Below are 13,518 nucleotides of genomic sequence, written 5' to 3'. Positions count from 1 at the left end.
CATAGAGAAAGATATGGGCTTAATGTTTCGCCTCCATACTTATTTATCATATAGATAATTGTCAACAATAATAATTCATGATCAAATATATTTCAATGGCCATATATGCTTGGATCTTTCCCCGCCACATGATGCTTGCCAACTAAAGAACAATTGCAGTTGAAATAAGAAGGAATACTATTGACTCTTGCATAAAAGTAAATACATGAAAGTAAAAGATAGGCCCTTCGCAGAGGGAAGCAGAGGTTGTCATGCGCTTTTTAATTTTGGATGCGCAAAATCTTAATGCAAAGGAACGTCACATTGTATTACCCTTTGTGATAGAAAACTTTATTGTGCAGTCCATTGCTTTTATTTCTTTACCATCACAAGTTTGTACAATGCTTATTTTCCCTTACAATAAAAGATCAGACATATTTAGGAGCAATTTTTATTGCTTTTTGCTTTGATGACAACTTACTTGAAGGATCTTATTCGATTTGTAGGTAGATATGGTGAACACTCATGGCATGAAACGGGGTTTAAGGGTTTTGGACGCAGAAGTAGTATCTCTACTTAGTACAAAATTTTGGCTAGCAAAAGATCCTAAGCAAGCACCACATGTTAGAGGATCCTTAAAATATAACTTCTATGTAAATATACCCAAACTTAACTCATTACTATGACTTCCTTGTCCAACTTCAAGTAATTTGCTCAAGTTTGAAAATAATTAATGGGGCTCACAATCATAGAAGATGTCCAAGATAGTATATTTATATGTGAAATCAAGTGACCAATGTTGAGTCTGCTAACTTTCAATAAATTTTACCACCTATACTTCTTATAAGTGAAGTCATTACTCCCCATGGGATAAGCATATGAAGCATATATGATTTCAGATCTATGATATTCAATTCATTCAACCATTTACTCAGAGGATATAAGTGAAGCACGTGAGTAAATGATAAACTACTCCAAAAAGATATAAGTGAAGAACAATGAGTAGTCAAATAATTGAATAGCCGTGGGAGGACTCTCTGTCATTCAAGATTTCGGATCCAATGATTTATTCAAACAACAAGTAAAATGAAAATATGGTCCAAGAAAAACACATATCATGTGACGAATAAAAATATAGCTCTGAGTAAGGTATACAGATGGTTTTGAAGACAAAAGAGGGGATGCCCGCCAGGGCATCCCCAAGCCTAGGCGCTTGAGTCTTCCTTGAATATTACCTTGGGGTGCCTTGGTAATCCCCAAGCTTAGGGTCTTTCCACTTCTTATTCTCCTCGCATCGATATCTCACCCAAAACTTGAAAGCTTCAATCACACAAAACTTAACGGAACTTCGTGAGATGGGTTAGTATGATAAAGAGTATATCATTCACTTTGGTACTGTCAAGATAAGATTCATAATTGTTATCACACAATGTCCATTGTACCATATCATTTCTACAATTTATATTGAGCAATATCAACCATAGAAACTAGAAAACAAGCAAACTAAGCATTGGAAACAGAATCTGCCCAAAAACGGAGTAGTCTATAATGATTTGAATAACAACCATACTTATGCTACTCCAAAAGTTCTGAAACATTAGGAGAACTTAGGCAAGTTGTGTATCAATCTTGTGTAAAAAATTCAGATCAAAATCATGCTTCTGTAATTTTTTAAAATTCTGGCAATGAGCGCAAAAGTTTCTGTTTTTAGCAAGATCAAATCAATTATCTCCGTAAGCCATCCCAAAGGTCTTACTTGGCACTTTATTGAAATAGAAACTATAAAACATGATTACTACAGTAGCTTAATCATGTGACACACAAAAATAGTAAGGATAAATATTAGGTTGTCTGCCAACAAGCGCTTTTCTTTAATGCCTTTTTAGCTAGGCATGATATATAATGATACTCTTCCAAGCCCAATTTCGATGATAGTCTTATTCATACTCTAAAAGATATAAGTGAAGTTCATAGAGCATTCTACAATTTATTATATATTTACCAATATCCAAGCTCAAAATATATAAGTGAAGCACACGAAGCATTCTATGAAGCCATGCTCAAAAGATTTAAGTGAAGCACAAAGAGCATTCTATAAAGCCATAGTCAAAGATTTAAGTGAAGCACATGAAGCATTCTATAAATCAATGAAGGACTATCTCATACTAGCATGGTGCATAAAGGAAAAGAAAGGAAAAATAAACTCAAAAGACACATATCATGTGAACAAAACAAAAACCGAGGTATACTAATAATTGTTGAAGAAGAAAGATGGGATGTGTCGTGGAATTGTCACGGCAGAGTGTCCTAGTGAAAGGACTTAGTCGTGGAGCATCGCAACTAGGAAGCTTGAAGGGGTTAATCGGGACAAAGGACACGAGGTTTATACTGGTTCAGCCCCTTACGGTGAAGGTAAAAGCCTACGATCTAGTTTTGAGTGGGATTGCTTATGTCTGGATAACCAGGGAGCAAATTGCTTGACCTAGATCTCGAGTTGATGTTACTTGCCCTGAACTGCCGCCGGGTCATCCCTTTATATACAGAGGCCGATGCCTAGAGGCTCTATAGAGTCCCGGTCGGCTTATAAACAGTATCCGGCTCGGTCTCTTAATATTTCTTGTCTTACAAAACAAGTCACAGATACATGACGGTTTATCACTACGGGCCTTAAGTCGCCTCTGGGCTTTGGGCCCTTACTGAACCGCCATCTTCAACCTTGGTCTTGGGCTTCAAGGATACTCACCGGTATAACCCGGCCCCTCCTGGGCGGGTCATACCTAATAGTTATATCCCCAACATTAGGCCCCAGATTGATTTGAACTGGTTCATGTCAATCTCCGATACTTAAGAAAAATCTTCTGCTTCTCTCTTATGAAGCTTTTTGTAACCCGCCATGACGTCATCCCTTGAATTTGTGGTAACCCGCCATGACGTCACCTGCCATAAATACGTGGTTCGTCCAATGTATCTCAACGGATCTTTGTCTTAATGACCATCCGAAAATCGAGGTGTCCTTATAGTTGGATAACTATGTTTTTTGGCCTCCTCGTTTTTCACGCCCACTTAATAGTCTTTTCCTTATAAATAGACCCGACTAGGTCTCTTGTCATTCTCCCCATTCCACATCTTCTTCCTCTCGCCCCCATCTATTACTGGAGTTCCACCGCTATCACCACGGCGCACCTCGTCTCCGTCGAGCTTGGCCGCTGCATCGACCTGACGTTGACCAGAGAACGGCAGCATTCCTCCTACGCAGATCTTCCACAGTAAGTACTTCTCCTTTCCGCGCCATAGACCTACAGTAGGGCTAGCGTGTTCCTCTGTACCGGGCACAGTTCATCCAAGTTCTTGTGTTCTTCTTGCCATGACTTCCTTCGATCCAAAATACCCCATAGATTTTGGTTATAAGTAGATCTCCTTTCCATGTAAGAAAACCCCATTATAGCACATGAACTCCTCTGCGCCCTGTTTTTAGGTCTAGTAATTTTTATTTTCTGAACCTTTGTTTGATCCAAAATAACAGCTGCAAGTTGTGAAACCTGTTTGTACAACACTTAGGCAAAATCCATACTTTGTTAGATTCATCTAGTCATGGCGGCTCTGATCGCCGGCTTTAAGGAAGTAATGCTCAATTAATAATCTAAACCACCCCTGTCGATTTAAATAGTGCTGACGGCTTATAGAACCTATGGCGGCTTAACTAACCAGGACATAATTATCCTTATACCATTAGGCCCCTTCGTAAGCCGCCAATTTGAATATGCACAATAATATTTTCTCTTGCCCGGCTTAAATTTAAACTGGCACTTTTACTTTGTGTTAGGCTTTCAATCAGAATAGCACCCAAGGCACCTACATCTTGCAACTGGGTTATATCCATTGTCACTAACAACACTTTGGATGACATTGTGAAGACCGGCTATCTGCCGAAAAAAGAAGTCATGCCTTATAGTGCTCCTCACCCGGATGAAGAATTTCCTCAACCCAAAGACGGAGAGGTCATTGTTTTCACAGATCATATGAACTGGGGATTTACTCCTCCCGGCTCAAAAATCAGAGATGTGCTGAAATTTTGTGACCTTCACCCACAAGACATCGGAGCCAATTCTATGTCTAATATCTACAACTTCCAAGTGTTCAGTGAAGTTTACCTTGGTAAAGAACCCAATTTGCTGCTTTTCAGAGAACTGTTCTACTTGAACATCCAGACGGAATGTGCCAGCGGCCAAAGCTTGGAACTTGGCAGAGTTTCGATCCAACGCCACAGGGATGTGATCTTTCCCTATGCTAACCCACCAAGCCACCCCAAAGACTGGAATATGACATGGTTCTACTTCAAGGATACCTCTCCGGCTGGTTAGAACCCTCTGCCCGGCTTTCGTGCCCTTCATCTTGAAACCAATCATCCTCTGCCTGATAAGATTACCACCACGGAGCGTAAATCACTTGCTCCTACTTTGGCCAAGATCAAGGCTCTGCTGGGGAATGGGTTGACTGGTATTGGCCTGGTCCGGGTTTGGCTCGCTTGGCGAGTTATTCCGTTGAGCCGCCGCACCGGTTTGATGTGCGAATACACTAGCACCAAGAATTATCCTCTGCGTCACAGCCCTGACGACTTACCTGCCCATGTCATTAACGATATGACCAAGTCTCTTCTTAATGAGAGTCTGGCGGACTGCGGCAAGGTGGGCCTAGCCCCCTTCTACAAAGATAACCCAGCTCCAAAGGTAAACCGCCCACATGAAATGATTATCTTAATTTCTTTAATGTTTCACCCATACTCATGAATATGCTTAATCTTTGCAGGCGGGTGATAAATTTTGGAAAGTTAAATATGATCATGAAGCTGCCAAGAGAGCCAGAAAAGAAAAGAAAGCCGCCAGGAAAGAAGCTGTCAAAAGGAAGGGCAAGAAGGCCACCGCTTCTGACCTGCTTCGGCTAGCGGAATCTTCTGAGTCGGAGGTAGCCCTTGACTCCCTTGGCTTATTTTTTAACCATCTTATTGACACTTATCATCAGCAGGAGGACACAAGAGCAAGCCGTAACAAGGCTAATGAGGTAACTATCCTTTCCTCTGACTCCGAGCCTTTGCCAAGACGGAAAATCTGTAGAGTGACCCAGAAATTAAGATTTTCTCATCCTTTAGCTCATCACGATCCTCAATTTCTTTTGAAGCAGCAAATTCATGAGATTCGGAGGCAGACCCGGACCAGCAAGGATGCGGAGATCTCCTCCGGCTTACCAAACACTCCAAGGAAACGCCGGAATGAGGTCACTACTGTTTTAAATAAATTTTACCCCTTGGCGGGTCTCTTTCGTCAACCACTCAATCCTTCTGACTCGGATTATCAGGATACTTCCCTTTCCTCCGGCGAGTCACTACGGTCCAATCTGCCAACCTTCAAGACTGCTCCAGGGTATGCTAACCCGCTCATCTTGCATTTATTTTAATCCCTTGCATCTGTATTAATCTTTTATTTTGACGCAGTGGTCAAGCCAAGCCCAGCAAAAGGGTTAGGAAAAATAAACCAGCTGAAGACAGAGTTGCGACTGAGCCGGTTCTTGAGACAGTCGTGCCGGACTCAACCACTCGTGAGCTGCCATCTGAGCCAGCTCAAGACTTACCTCCTCCTGCCACCGACCTGCCCATTGATAGCCCGGTCCGGACATATGATCCTTCCAATGTTGATGTAGAGATCACCAGAACCGGCTATGTTGAGCCGAGAAGGCCAACTATGCTGGCCAAATGCCCCGCCAAGGAAGAAATTCTGCACCAGCGCCAGGTCAAGATGGATGTTGCCAACTATGCTCATATGAGCGTTGGAGACATCTTTTCTAGCTATATGAACCAAGTACACAGCAGCCGGAGCCTCGAGATTGATATGGTGAAGCAGATGCACCACAAATTCGAGGTATAACCCATTCTCTTTTGCTCATTAATATCTACTATGTTAGCCCCCAAGTCTACTACTTATGATGATTATGTTGTAGACTTTGAAACAATCTTAATGATATTAGAAACATAAACAAAAGAAACATAAAAGGTTCCGGCTTACTGTGTAGTCCCCAAGTAACAACTTAACCAATATGGTTGAGCCGGTCCTTTATATAAACAATTCTTATGGGTCTTTGAGCAGCAATATGCATTAGCCCCCAAGTGCCAAGCATTATTGCTTGCAAAATGCTTGGGACTTACTCTTTTGAATCGCCATCCTATGAATCGCCATTGAAAAGAAAACTCTTTGGTAACATTATCCCCCAAGTGCCAAGTGTTATTGCTGGCAAAATGCTTGGGACTTTAACATTATATAAACAATTGACTTGACTCTTATTCTGTACTTGTATAGGCCACCATGAGCAAACTCGAATCCGAGGTGACTAATCTGAAGAGCCGCCTTGAGACCCAAGAGTCGGAAATTGAAAAAGCCAATACCAAGTTCAAATTCAGGGTTTCTAAGCAAGAAAAACTGAAGAAGGAATTTGAGATTGAAAAGAAAGCCTGGGTTGATGAAAAGACAACACTGATTAACTGAGCTGAAAAAGCGGAGGCGGCTCTAGAAGAAGTCACCGGTGAGCTAGCCGGTTTAAAGCGCCACGTCTCGCAAATGGTCTCTGCAATCTTTGGTAAGTCGCCCTGCAAGTGTGTTAAATACCTAAGCATTTCAATTGATCATAAGACTGGAATTAACTCACCTGGTCATGTTTATACAGGCCCTAGAAGCTCAAATTTGAACCAAAACATGCTGACAAAACCGAAGGCAGTATACACTTTGGTGGAACAGTTGTACACCGGGTCTCAATGTGCATTAGCCACGGCGGCCCTATCAAATGAAGTGCCAACCCTCCTGGTAGAGGTCTTGAAAAAGCTGTCCGTTCTCCCTCAATGGTTCAATGAACTAAGGCGGTCAGCTGCAAGAGCCGGAGCGGTAAACGCTTTAAGCCGGGCCAAGGCTTGGCTACCAGAACTAGACCCGGCTGACATTGCCATCGGCTACCCAAGCCTGAAGGAAGATGGCACTCCTTTTGAAGACACAGACTTTCTCGCCTGTGTCAAAGAGATACGCCCCGTGGCGACTCTGATAGCAAATGAAGTGGATCTTACCAAGTACCAGGCGGGTTATGATGAAGGGAACCGGAGAATTCCAATGCCTCACTATGAAGTTACCAGTCTGATTCCCCCACTCCGTAAGCATACCTTTGCTCCTGAAGTTGACCCGGCCAGCCTTGTTGATGCTGAAGCTGAATTTGAAGCCTTGAACAACATTGACTGGTCATTGTCAACCTTCCAGGAGAGGGAGCAGAGCGAAGGCGCGGAGAGGGATAACCCGGACGCTTCAGTCCAATCATGAAGGCGAACCTGCCGTGGCGGCTCATACCTGTGGTGTACTGAAAACAATGTAATTTATTTGCACTCAAGGAGTCCTGTAATAGGATAGAAATAACTTTATTTTGGCCATGCCATCGCACACGTTTTAATGCTTAACGCCATTAAGCCGTCGTATTGTATCCATCCGTATTACTTTTCATCTTCTTACCGTATGCTTGATCAGGTTGCGAAAACTGTCTTGCATATGAAAATAGACTGCAAAAAATCCCTTGACATCTAAAAACCAGGCTGGTCAAAAGGATTGTAAAAAGAGTCATAGATTAGTTTGTTGTAAAAAACACAACTATGATCGTATGATTAGGACTTCTTAGATTTGCACCGCCGGTTTATATGACCCGGTCGGTAAGGGTGCCAACCCAGTCTTTAGATACCCAAAAATTTCAAAGGTATAATGATGCTTATGGATCGGCGACTCATCAGTCGATATTGAGCCGGGTTAAAGCAATCATACTTAAACTTGTAAACCTCAGAAAAAGTCTCAAGTCAAAAGGGTGTTTCCGAAGACAACTTAAACCAAAAAATAACAAAACATTGCAAGGCTACTGATTCGAATACGATCAGTAAACCGTTCCAGAGGGGTTTAAGCTAGTATTTGAATATGATCATGTAGCCCCCAATGGCTTTGGCGTTGCGCCTATCAAGAGGGTACCGACAGCTTTGTTCTCCTTGGTTTGAGTACGACCTATGTTTGAACAGGAAGCCCCCGAATGACCTTGAGAGTTTTTTAACGACTCTGATTCGAATACGATCAAAGTCGGTTCCCAAAAGTGGTTAAGCTATGATTCGAATACGATCAACAAGCCCCCTAGTGAGCTCGGCAGTGTGCCAATCAAAAGGGTATCAATAGTTGTGTTCTCTTCGGTTCGAATACGACCTATGTTTCAATAGGAAGCCCCCTAGTGATCATAATTTTTAACGGCTAGACTCGAATACGATCATAAGCCGGATCAAACGGGTTAAGCCTGATCAAATGTAATCAGCCCCCAAGTGATCATGTGAGAAAATAATGACAATGATAATGAAAAATTTACCTTGAGGGAAGGAAAAAAGGATAGAGGTCCTGCTTTATTATTTATTGTAATATATACATTGGCAAAATATGTACATCAGGAGAGCCTATGGCTCAAGTGTAGTAGGGCCGAAGATGAGCTATATTCCACGGCCGGCGGGTCTCTTCCTCCGACTTACGTGAGTCTTTGCGCTCTCGAACATCGATAAGGTAATATGACCCATTGTTCAAGTTCTTGCTGACCACAAAGGGCCCTTCCCAAGGTGGGGATAGCTTGTGCACATCAGTTTGATCCTGGATGAGCCGGAGCACCAAATCACCTTCCTGAAAGGCTCTGGACTTAACCCGGCGGATGTGATATCGGCGCAAGTCTTGCTGGTAAATCGCCGAGTGAGCTACTGCCAAGTCCTGCTATTCATCTAACAGGTCAAGAGCATCCTGACGTGCTTGTTCATTGTCCGCCTCAACATAAGCCGCTACGCGAGGCGAGTCATGACGGATGTCGCTAGGGAGAACTGCCTCAGCTCCATAGACCATGAAGAAAGGTGTATAACCCACAGACCTGTTAGTAGTAGTATAAATGCTCCATAACACAGAGGGTAACTCCTCAACCCAGCAACCCGGCGTCCTCTGCAAGGGGACCAAGAGCCGAGGCTTGATACCTTTTAAGATCTCCTGATTGGCTCTCTCAGCTTGACCATTGGATTGGGGGTGAGCCACTGATGAAACATCAAGCTGAATATGCTCACGTCGGCAAAAATCCTCCATGGCGCCTTTAGACAGATTAGTGCCATTGTCAGTTATAATGCTGTGTGGAAAGCCGAAGCGAAATATCACCTTTCTCATGAATTGAACCGTCGTGGCTGCATCACACTTACTGACTGGCTCTGCCTCAACCCACTTTGTAAATTTATCAACCACCACTAAGAGGTGGGTCTTTTTATCTTTGGACCTTCTAAAAGGCCCCACCATGTCAAGCCCCCAGACTGCGAATGGCCATGTAATTGGAATCATCCTCAATTCTTGAGCCGGCACTTGAGCTTGTCTTGAGAACTTCTGACAACCATCACATTTACTAACCAAGTCCTCTGCATCAGCATGAGCCGTCAGCCAATAGAATCCATGACGGAAAGCCTTAGCCACGAGGGATTTTGACCCAGCGCGGTGACCACAATCTCCATCATGAATTTCACGAAGAATTTCTTGGCCTCCTTCACGAGAGACACAACACTGAAACGCCCCTGTAACACTGTGATGATGCAACTCGCCACTGACAATCGTCATAGACTTAGACCACCGGGTTATCTGCCTGGCCAAGGTTTCATCCTCAGGCAATTCGCCCCAGGACATATAAGCCAGGTATGGCACCGTCCAATCTAGAATGATATGAAGAGCCGCCACCAATTGTGCTTCTGGGTCAGGAACAACCAAGTCTTCCTCTGTGGGTAGCTTGACAGAAGGGTTATGCAGAATATCCAAAAAAGTATTAGGCGGCACTGGCTTACGCTGAGATCCTAGCCGGCTTAAAGCATCAGCCGACTCGTTCTTTCTGCGATCAATGTGCTCCACCTGATAACCCTTGAAGTGTCCCGCAATTGCATCGACTTCACGGTGATAAGCCGCCATGAGAGGATCCTTAGAATCCCACTTGCCTAATACCTGCTGAGCCACCAGATCTGAGTCGCCGAAGCACCTTACCCGGCTTAAGATCATCTCCTTAGCCATCCGGAGACCGTGGAGTAAGACTTCATACTCAGCTGAGTTGTTAGTACAGGGAAACATCAACCAGAGCACATAACAAAATTTGTCACCTCGAGGGGAAGCCAAAACAACTCCAGCCCCCGAGCCCTCCAATTTCCTGGACCCGTCAAAATGAATTGTCCAATACGTGTTGTCCGACTTTTCTTCAGGCATCTGCAGCTCTGTCCAATCATTGATGAAATCCACCAGCGCTTGAGACTTGATAGCTATGCACGGCACATACTTTAAGCCATGAGGCCCAGGCTCAATGGTCCATTTGGCGACTCGTCCTGTGGCCTCTCTGTTTTGAATGATATCCCCCAAAGGGGCAGAACTAACCACAGTGATGGGGTGGCCCAAGAAGTATTGCTTAAGGTTCTGACTTGCCATGAACACCCCATAGATGAGCTTCTGCCAATGCGAATATCGCTGCTTGGACTCAATCAGCACCTCGCTGATGTAGTAAACCGGCCGTTGAACCGGGTGTTCCTTGCCAGTCTCCCCGCGCTCCACCATGATGGCCATGCTGACAGCACGCGTATTAGTAGCCACATACAGTAACAAGGGCTCCTTGTCAATGGGAGCAGCAAGAACCGGCGGCTCAGCCAACTGTCTCTTCAGATCTTCAAAAGCAGCGTTTGCGGTGTCACTCTAGGTGAAGCTATCTGTCTTCTTCATCATTTGATATAGTGTCATGTCCTTCTCTCCTAACCGGCTTAGAGCAGTGATACGAGCCGCCAAACGCTGAACGTCATTGATACACACTGGTTTGGCCAGAGAGGTGATGGCCTTGATCTTCTCTGGGTTAGCCTCGATGTCCCTGTTAGAAACCAGAAAACCCAAAAGCTTGCCTGCAGGCACACCAAAAACACATTTGGCCGGGTTAAGCATCATCTTGTAAACCCGAAGATTGTCAAAGGTTTCCTTGAGATCATCAATCAAGGTCTCCTTCTCTCTGGATTTTACCACTATGTCATCCACATAAGCATGAACATTGCGCCCAATTTGACTATGAAGACAATTCTGTACACATCACTGGTAAGTCGCCTGGGCACTCTTGAGCCCAAAAGGCATTGAGACATAGCAGAAGGCTCCAAACGGAGTAATGAATGCCGTCTTCTCCTGGTCCTTAACCGCCATCTTGATCTGATGAAAACCAGAGTAAGCATCCAAGAAACTCAAACGCTCACAACCCGCCGTAGCATCAATGATTTGATCAATACGAGGAAGAGCAAAAGGGTCAGCTGGACAAGCCTTGTTTAAGTCCGTGTAATCCACACACATATGCCAAGTGCCGTTTTTCTTAAGCACAAGCACCGGGTTAGCCAACCACTCTGGATGAAAGACTTCGATGATAAACCTTGCTGCTAAGAGCCGGGCCACCTCCTTACCAATGGCCTTCCGCCTCTCCTCATTAAACCGCCGAAGAAACTGCTTGACCGGCTAAAACTTTGGATCAATATTAAGAGTGTGCTCAGCGAGTTCTCTCGGTACACCCGGCATGTCAGAAGGTTTCCATGCGAAGATGTCCCGGTTCTCACGGATGAACTCGATGAGTGCGCTTTCCTATTTGGGATCCAAGTTAGCACTAATACTGAACTATTTTGATGAGTCGCCCGGAATAAAACCAACGAGCTTAGTATCATCGTCCGACTTAAACTTCATCTCCGGCTCATGTTCTGTGGTTGGCTTCTTTAAGGATGGCACATCTGCTGGGTCAACATTGTCCTTGTAGAATTTTAACTCTTCTGTTGCACAGACCGACTCAGCATAAGCCGCGTCACCTTCTTCACATTCCAAGGCCACCTTCTGGCTCCCGTGCACCGTAATGGTTCCCTTATAACCTGGCATCTTGAGCTGCAAGTACACATAACACGGTCGTGCCATGAATTTGGCATAAGCCGGCCGTCCGAACAGAGCATGATACGGGCTCTTGATCTTGACTACTTCAAATGTCAATTTCTCAGCTCTGGAGTCATATTCATCGCCAAAAGCTACCTCCAATTCGATCTTACCGACTGGATACGCTGATTTACCGGGTACGACTCCATGGAAACCAGTGTTAGACTGCTTAAGGCTCTTATTAGTTAGCCCCATGCGACGGAAGGTCTCATAATAGAGGATATTGATGCTGTTGTCTCCATCCATGAGTACTTTGATGAATTTATATCCACCCACTTGAGGGGCCACCACCAGGGCTAAGTGACTCGGATTTTCAACCCGGGGAGGGTGATCCTCCCTACTCCATATGATAGGCTACTCAGACCATCTCAAGTAAAAAGGAATTGCCGGCTCAACCGCATTCACAACCCTCTTATGAAGCTTCTGGTCTCGTTTACATAAACTGGTGGTAAACACATTATATTACCCACTGTTCAACTGCTTTTGATTGCTCTGGTATCCACCTTGCTGCTGTTGCTGACCGCCCTGGCTAGATTGTTGGTTACACCCACCTTGGTTGCCCTGGGAATTTTGGAAATTGGGATTTGACCCGCCGCCCGGGCCATGAAAGTCGCCGCCCTGCCCATTGTTACCATCAAACATGTTGGAATTTTTGAAGGCCTTCATGACCGTACAATCCTTCCATAAATGGGTAGCCGGCTTCTGCGGAGTGTCGTGTCTCGGGCAGGGCTCATTCAACAATTGCTCAAGTGTGGGGCCTGTCCCGCCAAATCGGGGAGGTGGCCTCCCTTTGCGCCATTGATTGTTACCTTGCGCACTAGTCTTAGCCACGAAATCCAAACTACCGTCAGTCTTACGCTTATTACCTCCTTGATTTGCCGGGTTGTGCTGAGGGCCCTTGCCATTGCCGTTCTTCTTTCCCTTCCCCGCCTTGTCATTATCAGACTCGGGATCCTTGGTACTATTAGAGTCAGCGTACTTGACCAGAGCCGCCATCAGCGTGCCCATATCATTACAATCGCACTTGAGCCGCCCAAGCTTTTGTTTTAGAGGCAAGAAACGGCAATTTTTCTCCAACATTAAGACTGCAGAGCCGGCTTCCATCTTATCAGATGAATGTATTATGGCTTTAACCCGGCGCACCCAATGGGTTGTAGACTCGCCCTCCTCTTGCTTGCAATTTTTCAGATCCACAATCGACATGGGCTGCTTGCACATGCCTATGAAATTCTGGATGAACCGGGCCTTTAGCTCCGCCCATGAACTGATTGAATTAGGTGGCAGGCCTTTCAACCAAGTGCGGGCGGTCCCATCCAACATCATGGTAAAGTACTTAGCCATTGCAGCATCACTGACCTCTAATAACTCCATAGCCATCTCGTAACTTTCAATCCATGCCCCAGGATGTAAGTCGGCCGTGTAATTCGGCACCTTCCTAGGTCCCTTAAAATCTTTGGGCAAGCGCTCGTTACATAGAGCCGGCACTAGACACGGGACTCCT

Source organism: Triticum aestivum, chromosome 4B (assembly GCF_018294505.1).
Source record: "Triticum aestivum cultivar Chinese Spring chromosome 4B, IWGSC CS RefSeq v2.1, whole genome shotgun sequence".
Classification (NCBI taxonomy): Eukaryota; Viridiplantae; Streptophyta; class Magnoliopsida; order Poales; family Poaceae; genus Triticum; species Triticum aestivum.
The sequence above is the reverse complement of the archived record's forward strand: the minus strand, read 5'-3'. Positions refer to the sequence as shown.